At 37.6% G+C, this 12,500-nt stretch overlaps 1 protein-coding gene across 2 annotated transcripts in view; it reads left to right on the top strand.

Moving 5' to 3' along the window:
* The window catches only part of LOC135213525 (long-chain-fatty-acid--CoA ligase 1-like), a 137,827-nt gene that overhangs the window by 8,704 nt on the left and 116,623 nt on the right, over positions 1 to 12,500 (top strand). The window contains exon 1 of one of the 2 annotated variants that reach the window (XM_064247446.1): positions 8,044 to 8,186. The exons of the other annotated variant lie outside the window; for it this stretch is intronic. The gene's annotated coding sequence lies outside the window, so the exon portion shown is untranslated. Of the gene's footprint in view, positions 1 to 8,043; positions 8,187 to 12,500 lie in introns of those variants that run through there. 2 annotated transcript variants of the gene reach the window in all.

The following is a 12,500-nucleotide window of genomic DNA, read 5'->3' as shown; positions in this document are numbered from 1 at the left end:
TAAAAGAAACCTAATGAGATGGCTTTGTCTGTCCGTACTTTTTCTGTCCGCCCTCAGATCTTGAAAACTGCTGTGGCTAGAGGGCTGCAAATTGGTATGTTGATCATCCACCCTCCAATCATCAAACATACCAAATTGCAGCCGTCTAGCTTCAGGAGTTTTGATTTTATTTAAGGTTAAAGTTACCCATAACTGTGCGTCTGGCAACGGTATAGGACAGGCTACCACCGGGCCGTGGTTAGTCTTACGGGCCGCGGCTCATACAGTCATACAGCATTATACTGAGACCACCGAAAGATAGATCTACTTATTTTCGGTAGTCTTGAGTATATGCTGTACAGAAAACTCGCCTGCGCCGAAGCATTTTTTAACTTGTTTTTACTGGGTCTCCCGTTCATGTAGCACGTGGCTGAACCGGTTAAGCCTTTGAAGGTTTCGTCAGTATTTATTCTCACGTGTTGATGTTCTCTTGTGTTTTATAAGTGAATCTTGTGTCTGTCTTCTACGTTGAATGTGGTATTCTAGTCACTGCTGTGTGCCGATTTGAATGGTAATTTTGCCTTCATGTCAGGGAGGTTAATGTGAACTTTGGATATTTATAACATTCCAGTGACATACATATTTACATACTACACACACACACACACACAAACACACACACACACACATACACACTCACACACACACACACACACATATATATATATATATATATATATATATATATATATATATATATATATATATATATATATAAAAAAAGAGAGAGAGAGAGGGTTGGTGGTGGTGGTGGGGGGGTTATTGGTAGCTTTGCATCCTGTCGCAGATGTTCAAGGGCGTTTATGCCTTCTGCTTCTAGTATTTCTTGGTGGTCACTTATCCGAGTACATATCAGAGCCAACGTTGCATAACTTTGGTGGTTTGACGGCCAGTGGTGTATTATTATTATTATATTATTATTATTCAGTAGATGAAGCCCATCCATACGGAACAAGCACACCAAAAGGCCATTAACTTGAAATTGAAGCTTCCAAAGAATATGGTGTTCATGAGGAAGAAGTAAGAAGAAGTAAAGGGAAATGCAGAAAGAAGAAACCACACTTATTAAACTCAGTGGCGTGGTTGGTATGGTGTTTGCGTTCCACCTCGGTGGTCGCGGGTTCGATTCTCAGCCATTCCATTGAGGAGTGAGAGAGGCGTATTTCTGGTGATAGAAGTTCACTCTCGACGTGGTTCGGAAGTCACGTAAAGCCGTTGGTCCCGTTGCTGAATAACCACTGGTTCCATGCAACATAAAGACACCATACAAACAAACAAACAAACCACACTTATTAAAAAGAAAAAGAAATAATCATCTAACGTAAAGAATCCCAGTAACTTCTGACCTAAAGAACACCAGTATCATCAAATCTAAAGAACCCCAGTAACCTCTGACCTGAAGAACCCCAGTATCATCAAACCTGAAGAACCCCAGTAACCTCTGACCTTCCTTACCTGAAAGGACGAATTTATCGGGTCATTGATTACTAATCCCTCAATGCCAGGGAACGCAATGTGCCCTGGTTGGTATCATTGGAGGCTGAGGCAGGAAGCAGTCAAGAGTCGAAGTAAGTGGCCTCACTAAAACAATAAAAATGGTGTTTAAGGGCCACCAAAACATTGGGGTTTTGATGGCCACCCCTTCACCCCCCCAAAAAAGAAGAGTTTAAAGGCTTAGACACATTAATAATGTATTTCAGTGGCCACCAAAACAAAAAAAATGGGTTTCAAGGGCCACAAAAAACTGATTTCAAGGGCCACAAAGAATAATAAATAAATAAACAAATAAAAATTCTTATTTCAGTTGCCATGAAAACAAAAATATTGATTTCAACGAGCACCAAAAAAAAGGGGGAAGTTCAGTGGCCACCAAGACAAAAGTTTTATAGTGGCCATTATAACAAAAGGCCACAGTAACTAGGGACATGAAAGGTTGATAAAACGACTGCTTTAGTGGCCAGAAGTTTTCAAGTGTTAACCAAAGCAATGCCTTTAATGGCCACTAAAACAGTTTCAGTGGCTATAGGAGCAAAGATTTTATATACTATATATATATATATATATATATATATATATATATATATATATATATATATACACACACACACACACACACACACATATATATATATATATATATATATATATATATATATATATATATGCCTTTTTGTATTACTATTTTTATTATTTTATTTTCTTAATATTTCATATTATTGGTGGCCTTTAGTAACCATCAAAAGATTAAGCGGGTGAATTTTGGTTTATTTTTTTAATGCGTTTCATTTTTTTAATTTGTCTGTTCACTAGTCAAGACAAATGACCATTCCCCTTTAAAAAAAATGAAAAAAAAAAAATCCTACCCAGGTGACCTATTATGGCGTAGAGACCGAGAGGGAAATACAGAAGATTGAGGAGAATTCCACATTCTGAAAGAAAAAAAAATAATAATAAATAAATAAAAATAAACTGGCCAAATTGATTATTCTTATAACAAACATCATATCTTTACCTTAAGATAAACTCATAGCTCTTGGCAATTCGCTAATTATTTCGCCTACTCGGCGAGTAAGCCTACTAAACTACCTTGTTGTTGTTGTTGTTGTTGCTGTTCTTGTTGAAGGGTAAGAAAGGTATATGGAAAAGCCTAAAAAGGTCTGAAAAAGGTGTTTCGCGTTGAGTTGAAGAGACAGGAATTTTAGATAGGATATTTATGATTTATTTGTTAGGTTGAAGATGTAGAAAATAAATAATGTGTGTAAAACAGTACAGAACAATTATTTCTAATAAAATATAGCTTATTTATCTTAATTTTTGTCGGTAAAACAAGGCTCTATTTGACGGTAGATTTTAAGCATGTGCCCCTAGTAAGCTGGAGGTCGGATCACGCCTTGTTTGATTTAAAATCTACCTGATATTTTTATGTTTTATAAGGACATTGATGATACATGTAATGAGCGAAAGTAGGTCACTGTGTTGATTGTTATAGTGACTGCAAGTTTTGTCCTTCAGTTGCAACAGAAACTTCAATCCCAGAAATGCTTTAAATCTTGCTGCATACCGTAGGTACCTGATGAAAGGGGCACTGGGTCACAGTGAGACACGAGAAGCCACTTGAGTGGGTGACCAGTCTGGGTCAGCACAAATTATGTGTTTACATTATCAATAATGATGCGTGAAGTTACTGAAGGTGAACTAATATATTACAGGCAGTAGTTTAGAAGTAAGAGAAGTAAATTGAAAATTTTGGTTGATATGAAATATTATCAAGGACTCACATAATGCAAAAAGATGTTTGCTTTGGTTTCTGTTAAACCAATTCCCTTTGGAAGTGTAACATTATCCTTTTAAGGTCTCACCCAACTTGATTTCAGTATAATCTGCAGATTAACTAGTCTTACAGGTTCCCGGTCATGTTAGGCTGGTCTTCAGTAATTAAAGTGAGCACCCTTACTCCTAGGACAAAAATAAGGGACAAAACGATAAAGTAAACATTGCCTTTATTCAGAAGTAGTGTCACATGCTAGTGATCCTCTCCTGGTTTCTTCAACAACCAGCGAATCTCTTTTCTGAATGTCTGACTGGTTCTGTTTTGTCCTTCTGTGACCTCTACCTTATAACTGACCTTAGAAGCCTGGTGTGAGCAGCAATTTGTCTCATTCATGCCCCCAACAAGCCAGGAGTGTGATTAAATCTAGGCGAGTCTTACAAGGTCCTGTAGGACTTGTTAGTCATTTGCTTGCACTTTGGGAAATCTCATTGTCGCATGCTTTAATAAAGGAAGTATAATTGTTACTTTTTGCTTGCACTTGGGAAAGTATGGTTGTCACTTTGTTTACACTTGGGAAAATATAATTGTCACTTTGTTTATACTTGGGAAAATATAATTGTCACTTTTTTATACTTGGGAAAATATAATTGCCACTTCCTTGCACTTGGGAAAGTATTGTCACTTCACTTTGCTTGTACTTAGGAAAGTACAAATGTCACTTGCTTGCACTTAGGAAAGTACAAATATCACTTGCTTGCACTTAGGAAAGTACAAATGTCACTTGCTTGCACTTAGGAAAGTACAAATGTCACTTGCTTGCACTTAGGAAAGTCTAATCGTCGCACACTTTAACTTAGGAAAGTACAAACGTCACTTGGTTGTACCTAAGAAAGCATAATTCCAAAAATAAAGATTTTGAAACTTGCAAATCAGCCCTTAATTGTTGCAAAATGACTGATTGGTTTACCAAACCTGACGTTACAGTGTCGCAGTATGACCACTGATATCGGGGTATGAATAGATGAACGGTTCCATCGACTATAACCGTTCATGGTGTGGGTGCAACTTGGCCCTTTTTAGTGGGGTCGTAAGGTTGTTCCATTGTCTTCCAAATCAGTGACATCAGTTCTTACAGTTAGAATATCCCAACCCATTTATAAAGTATTGCTTCATTACAGGATATTCCCTTTTGTTTAATATATACCGGATCGTGTAAATATTTTCAAGAGAAGTGAATGAACCGTAAGTGAAGATGTGTTAGGTTATGTAATTTATTTATTTATCGTCAAATTATAGGTATCGGATGCTTAGAGTTCTTCACATAATTTCACTCGAGGAATTGTTCATTTTGTGTACAGTAGCTTACAGTTTAGGTATGTATGATTATGTTTATACTTATTATATATATATATATATATATATATATATATATATATATATATATATATATATATATATATATATGTATATATATAATACACACACACACACACATATATTATATATTATGTATATATATATATATATATATATATATATATATATATATATATATATATATATGAATTCACTTGTAAATATATCTCATAATATATAGTTTATTTTAGGAATTCACTTTTAAGTATATCTCATAAAACAGTGCATCTATCTTTAAACGCTTACAATGCATTCTTTGCATTCATACCTAAACGTAGAGAGAGAGAGAGAGAGAGAGAGAGAGAGAGAGAGAGAGAGAGTACAAGAAAAAGGTAACGATCTCATTTCACCGTGTGTATGTTGCGTGCGTGTGTGTGTGTGTGAAGGTGTAGCATAACCGCTGCTTAGTAACAAAGTCCCTGGCAAGGCTAACTAGTGTTTAGGTAACAGACTAACAGCTCGGCCGAAGGGTTTTCTCTCTCTCTCTCCAAGTAATTATGAACAGGTTCCCTCTGTCTCGAATTTCAAGTGAAAAACGTACTAGATGCGTTTTTATGTGATGCACTCCGTTCTCTTCCTGTGCATTGTATGATGTAGTGGCTTGCTGTTCAAGTTATTGGTTTGCTAAGGTTTCTACATTTCGATATTCGGGCGTTAATAATAATAATAATAATAATAATAATAATAATAATAATAATAATAATAATAATAATAATAATAATACTGTTAAACAGAATGGCAGAATTAATTGAGTTGATTTTATATATAGTTTTTCTATATATAAAATCAACTCGCTTAATTCTGCCATTCTCTTTAACATGTATTTGCCTAAAAGAGGGTCTTCTACAATAATAATAATAATAATAATAATAATAATAATAATAATAATAATAATAATAATAATAATAATAATAATAATAATATTGTATTCGTTTTTTTGCTTTTCATGTTAGTATGAAGTTAATGGTTTTCTAAGGGTTTCTACGTATAGATACCTGTGTATAATAATAATAATAATAATAATGAATATTGTAATATCGTTTCATGTTAATATGAAGTTAATGATTTTCTCAGATTTTCTGCATATACTTGTGCATGATAATAATAATAATAATGATGATAATAATAATAATAATAGATTTTGTTTTTCATGTTAATATAAAACTTTGTTTCTTTATGAAGAAAGTAATTTGAAATTACTTTCTTCATTCTGTGAAGACAATTGGTCAAAAGCGGTCCTTTTGACCTGGTATGCGCCACAGTGTTGTCTGACACAACTTGAGATAGGCTTCAGTTCTTGTCCGTAATACGCCTACTATGGGATGATTATGAACACAAGTGTCAGTTTAGGGAAAAATGAAAAGAAATGTCTCATTAACATTTTGAGAACCTTTGTTTATATCTTTCTTACTGTTTAGACACTCAGGATTCGAGCCACGGAAGACCAATCAAAGTGATAAATGTGAAAAATGAAGCTAAGAGAAGAGAAGATATGACAAAATACTTAGAATTAACAAACAAACAAACCTAAAATTCGAGGAGATTATGAACACGAGGGTCAGTCAATTCGTTTAATTGGTGGTCCAACGTCACACCAGTAGTTGTTTCTCTACTATATTACATTCACATCAACCGTGCAACTGATGTCTAGGACATTCCCTTACGACGCTCCTTATTGGTTGTTGATAAGCCAATCACAGGGCTGAAAACTCTCAGTCTCTCTCGAGAGTTTACATAGGCAGGATGTATGTTCCACCTCTCGTGAGGGATACTTTTGAAAGACGTATCCCTCAGGAGAGGTGGAACATACATCCTGCCTATGTGAACTCTTTCGAGAGACAGAGTTTCCAGCCCTGTGATTGGCTAATCAAAAGCCAATCAGGAGCGTCGTAAGGGACGGGCTTGAACATCAGATGCACGGTTGATGTGAATCCACTATAGTATTCTGCAAGTTTTTATGGATTGAGGCTGTTAGTCCCACGCGCTTCCCCTTGGATATTCAAGGGGCTTATGCCCCGAATGTGTCTATCATTACATGGTGGTCACCATCCAACAACAAATGTCATTATACTTTTAAAAAATTCATCCATGGTACATTTGAAACAGATGGCTGCAGTTAGTCAGTTCCTGCAAGCCATGGCAATTGGTCGTTGCTTGGATGTGGGTAACAAGATGTAATTTTCTCGTCATTGCATTGATTTTCGGTATCAGTATTGCAACACCCCCCCCCTCACCCTCCCCCCTTCCCCGGCCCCTGCTGGTATAGGGCGTAGGTGCGTGTTCACCAAAGGTCGAAGGGTGACGGTAATTCCATGGGTTTCTATGAAGATTTTAAGTGTTTGGGGAGTATACATTATATATATATATATATTATATATATATATATATATATATATATATCTTTTCCTAGCGCTTGAGAGAGAGAGAGAGTGATGAGAACGAGAGAGAGAGAGAGAGAGAGAATACAATAAATATAGGTTGTTCATCCCCGTATCCTCACACACGACGAGAATCCTTGAATACATGAGGTATCATTACTTTTTGACAGCTTGATGAGGAAGATGAGGGGACGGGGTTGACGCTATCAAGGGGATGTGGGTAGTTGGGGGGGGGGGGGGGAAGGCGAAGAAGATGTTGGCGGTAACTTGGGAGGTGGGTGGGGGAATTCATCCTGTTACCTGGTATTACAACCTGGCTGACTGACTGACTGGTTGGTTGGTCTGGTCGCCCCTGAGTTGCCGTCTGAATGTTAAGGCTTTCGGGTTAATGTCGTCTGCTTTTGGTTATTTCATGTGATGCAAAATAAAAATAAAAAAGCAAGAAACGCCACTAACGCAGCAACGTCTAACGGTTTCCCGCCAGGTCAGGTCGGGTTATTCGCTAAAGAAAGAGCGTATTTATAACATGATCTCTCGTTTTGTGATTTCTGGCGCATATCGTACCTTGGTAAGACGATACATTACCTCAGTTTGCAAACCGTGAAGTGTGTAAGAATACCTTTTGCCTCGCCACTGCTTTCTGATACAAGGGAAGGGAGGAACAACGACGGATCAGCAGGTTTCCCCAGCTTGGTGAGTGACAACCGAACGACGAAAACAAGACAGAAAAGAATCATGTGTTACCAAATGCTTCGACGGAACACCAAGTATTTGGGTCTGGAATGCTTTAAAGATGCTCTGTTATTCGACTTGCTGGCGAATCAAAAGGGAAAATGAGGGAAAAGGAGAGGAAAACGTCATGACGTGAGGGTGGGTTTGGGGGAAGAGAGAGAGAGAGAGAGAGAGAGAGAGAGAGAGAGAGAGAGAGAGAGAGCCAGTTCTCTTTGGCGACTGGGAGAACCACGCGGTCTATTATCCGCTACGGAGTCAGAAAGAAGACCCCGCTTGTAAGCCGGGCCTCTTCTCGTTCGCTTGTCTGTCACAGGGCCAGACAAATCGCTGTAAACAGTTCGTCATTTGTGGTAAATGAACGCGGAGTGTTCATGAGAGCTTTTGAAAAGTGCTATGGTGTGATATGTTGTCCTTCGGCTGGGCCGATCGGTGTGTTTTTTGTTAAGCGTTTATTCCCGGTGTTGTGCAGCTTCTGTTGTGAAAGTGCAACAACAGCAGCTTGTCAGTATTGTCGTAATGCGCATTATACCTTTGTTATTTGACGATCAGTGATACGTCCTTTGTAATGAAGATTTTGTTTTGCGTGTGTGTGTGAGGTGGCCGATCGGTGTTGATCACACGCTGACTACCTATGAAGATTGAAGGCATGCCGTTGAATACTTATTGGTGTTGCAACCTCAGAGGAAGGTTGACGTGCCGCCTTGGCGCATAGGGATCAATAAGGTTCAAAATAGTGGTTATTCAGTTTCTTGAGGAAAGAAGACGAAATTGGCAGTGCCGATTGCTTACCGAACACTGCTGTGTCAAGATGACCTGGGAATGAATGACTGTGGTAGTTTGTGACAGTGAAACTGCATAGGTTCTTATGTGGTGTTTGTTTTCCTTACATGCTTAGGTCAGTAGGTACTATTATTATGTGACTAAATGATTTAAGGTAGGCCTCATGTGAAATACCTCTTGTTTATAACCGGTGCGCATTTACCGTTATTATGCTCATTTATGATATTGTAATATTACATGCCATCACGGCCAGGAGTGATTAAACATTCAGAATGCATTGTTAAAGCCACCCAATGTATTTTATCGGCACATGTGTTGTGAGTGCTAAGAAATATCCTTTCCCCCAAACGTTGAGAAATGTCAACCGTAGAGATGCTGAGTATGGATTTATTTAGTCCCCCCTCTCTCTTTTCCCCCCCGCTCTTGATCGTACTTCCCATAGGCCGATAGACGTCCACTGATTAGCGTGATGAGAACGGGCCAGAAAAGCTTGTTTGAGGCACCTTCAGTGTTGGTGAGGTGGGTGGAAAGGAGATCTTTTTGTTTCAGCAGTGATATTGAAATGCTACCTGGCAACTGAGCAGGTGAATCGGATGTTGGGGGATGGGTGGCTGGGGGTTGGCGGAAGAGAGAGGGAGGGGGCTGCCAAGCGAACGACATTGCCAGACGCAAAAGTCACCGACCCGGTTTTCTCAAGACCATAGTTGTCTGCGGACGAACTTTTGGGGGAAGTCAACTGCTCGTTATTTTACCGTACTCTGATGCGACTATCAACTTTGTATGCGACGAATAATACACAATAAATAGGTAATGAAATAAGTAACATTAAAAAAATAGCAGCCGGGATAATGACCTAAACTTGCTCGAAATTCTGGTATGTCGTATGACGTCATAAGGGAAAACGAGTTCTTCATTTAGTCCCAGAAATGTCCGGAAAACAGTTATGTAATGTATAAGTAATTTAGTGTCATACATAAGATTCTGATAGTCATAGTTATATTCATCAAAAGTTTAAGTGATTTAAAAAAAATCTGAAATTGCATGCAGTAAGTTTTGGTTAAATAAGTTACCTGCCTAAAGGGTCATCAGATTATACATTTCAACGCCAGAGCATCGTATAGTAAAGCTTTTCAGCTGAAATAAAGCCCAGCGAGTTATACTTACTTAAGTCGTCTTTCGCGTCATGGTCGCATCAGCCAAAAAGGCTTTGGCATCCGAGGAGGGGTTACTCAAGAAACTGCTTCTCCTGCACAAATGCAAGATTGCTTGGGACAGGAGCTTCGGTCAACAGATTTAAAATGATCTTGTTCTGTGACTGGAGGTTTGGCTTTCTACTGTAGTACGGATAATCAATAGCACGTAATCATCAGCATTATTACTTGCCTCGGTATCACTATTTTGACGCAGAATTTTCGTTTTTATGAAGATACGTAGATAGATGAACACCATTTTGACATACATATGTCTGTCTATAAGTAATTCCGTCTAATAAAAGGAGCCCAGAAAAACGCCAAGATATATTTTGGCGTCATAATGGGCTCCTTTTATTATATATATATATATATATATATATATATATATATATATATATAGTATATATATATGCGTGCGTGTGAGTCGATTTGGGTTAACTTTATGAGTTTTTGGGACCGGTTTGGTCGAATGGAATCAGTGCTGGGGTTTGATAACCTTTTTGGGAGAAACATTTAGACTCCCTTTGGTTTCCTTTGAACTTATCTGATCGATACCTAAGGTCAGAGGGATCACTCGTGCCTTTATACACGCGTGTTCGGGAGGGAAAATATTGGATTGAGCCTATTTCTATTTTCTGAGTCAAAGATCTCTCTCTCTCTCTCTCTCTCTCTCTCGGGCTAGCAACCTCATTCTGGACTCTAGCTGAGAACCGGAAAGTCAACATGTTTGAGATACACCTCCATGCAAGTAAAACAGCCTATTACACTGTAAATAATACACCTACTCTCTCTCTCTCTCTCTCTCTCTCTATATATATATATATATAATATATATATATATCCTCCAGATATTACGTATCTCTCTCACTCTCTCTCTCTCTCTCAGTGAACGTGAAAGGTGAGATTATATAATCTATCTCGGCAAAGTTCTTCATTCGTGAGCTTTATGTAGAGTTTGCGTGTCTGGTTTGCCCCCCACCCCACCTCCCTCCCTTCTCTCTCTCTCTCTCTCTCTCTCTCTCTCTCTCTCTCTCTCCGAGGTCAGGTACAAGGTCATGGAACCTGGATCCAGGTCAGTCATCAAATAAAATTATATCCTCTCTTCTGCATACATGCGCATGTGCATATACATGTACACACAGGCGCGTTGGTACACACACACACACACACACACACATATATTAGTGTCTGCCTCTGTTTCATACAGTGTTCATAAAGTCCCAGTACCATTACAAGTATTTATTGCTCAGAATGGTACTGGGACTTTATGGACACCCTGTATAAAAAGTATATACATCACATTCACGCATAGCTGATTTCTCCAACAATTCTTGAATTCTCTGGTTTGATTTACGAGGAAAATCGTTTTCACATTATTGGGGTTATATAATATATTCTCCACAGGAATTGGGAATATCAGAAAGATCTGTCCTTTGATTCGTGTAAGATCAACTAACTCAGTTCCATAAACGGGAATTACTAAAACAGAACAGTATTTATCAAAAATACATCTAAAGATATAGTGAATTTGTATATTATTTGTATATTTAGGAGGAAGTATACATTTTGTATAAACTCTCACGAGAAGTTTTACATGCACTTTAACGTGAATTTATACACACACACTATAATGAATTTGTATATTTTTATTTTTATATTTTTTTATTTGTACATTTGTATATTTTTATTCGTATATTTTTGTATTTGTATATTTTTATTTATAAATTTTCACGAGAAGTTACTCTCTCTCTCTCTCTCTCTCTCTCTCTCTCTCTCTCTCTCTCTCCCCCAAGCATGGAGAGTTAATCACACTTTAGGTCGTTAGGTGCGCAAGGTCGTGGGTCATAATGAGACCTGAAAGCCATTCGATTAAGTTTCCCTTCAAATACCCACCCTCGATAGGATTATAAAGTTAATGTGTAAACTTGTCAGTATATTTGAACGCGTCTATTTCAAACTCTCATTATTATTATTATTATTATTATTATTATTATTATTATTATATTATTCTTATTTATTAAAAGTTATTGCTGCCTCAGCTGCATTAATTTTATATATGATCTTCTCAATTTTCTTAATTATGATGTTCTCAGTTTTAAAGAGGTATATAGATTTTGATATCTAAACAGACAGGTCGTGATCCGACCTCCAGCTTACTCGGGGCACATGCTCAAATCTACGGTCAAATAGCTCGTCGTTTCACCTACGAAAATCAAAATGAATGTGCTATATTTTATTAGAAATAAATGTTCTATATACCGCTTAACATGCACATTACTTATTTTTTTACATTTTCATTCTAATAAAAAGATCATATATATCCTTTCCTAAAAATCCTGTATCTATAACTCTGTGCGAAATGCTTTTTTCAGACATTTTTAGGCTTTTACATAGGGCTTTCCTAACCCCCTTTAACAAGAACAACATCAGCAACAAGTAGTTTGTGGGCTTACTCCCCGAGTAAGCGAAAATATTTACCTACACAGCTAACAAAAAAAATCGAAAAAAGAAGGTAGTGATACAAGGCGCTTAAGAGTAGCGTTACATTCAGCATTTCATCTGTTTCGTATGCGCGGCTTATGGCAACAACAAACTGTTTTTGTATGAACAACGTTTGGCAACACTCAAGGCCCATATGACCACCTCGGTAGCGCGTACTATAAGGGACATAACTTTAACCTTGGTATTATC

Source organism: Macrobrachium nipponense, chromosome 19 (assembly GCF_015104395.2).
Source record: "Macrobrachium nipponense isolate FS-2020 chromosome 19, ASM1510439v2, whole genome shotgun sequence".
NCBI lineage: Eukaryota > Metazoa > Arthropoda > Malacostraca > Decapoda > Palaemonidae > Macrobrachium > Macrobrachium nipponense.
Note: the sequence above shows the minus strand (reverse complement) of the source record. Positions and strands in the feature narration are given on the sequence as shown.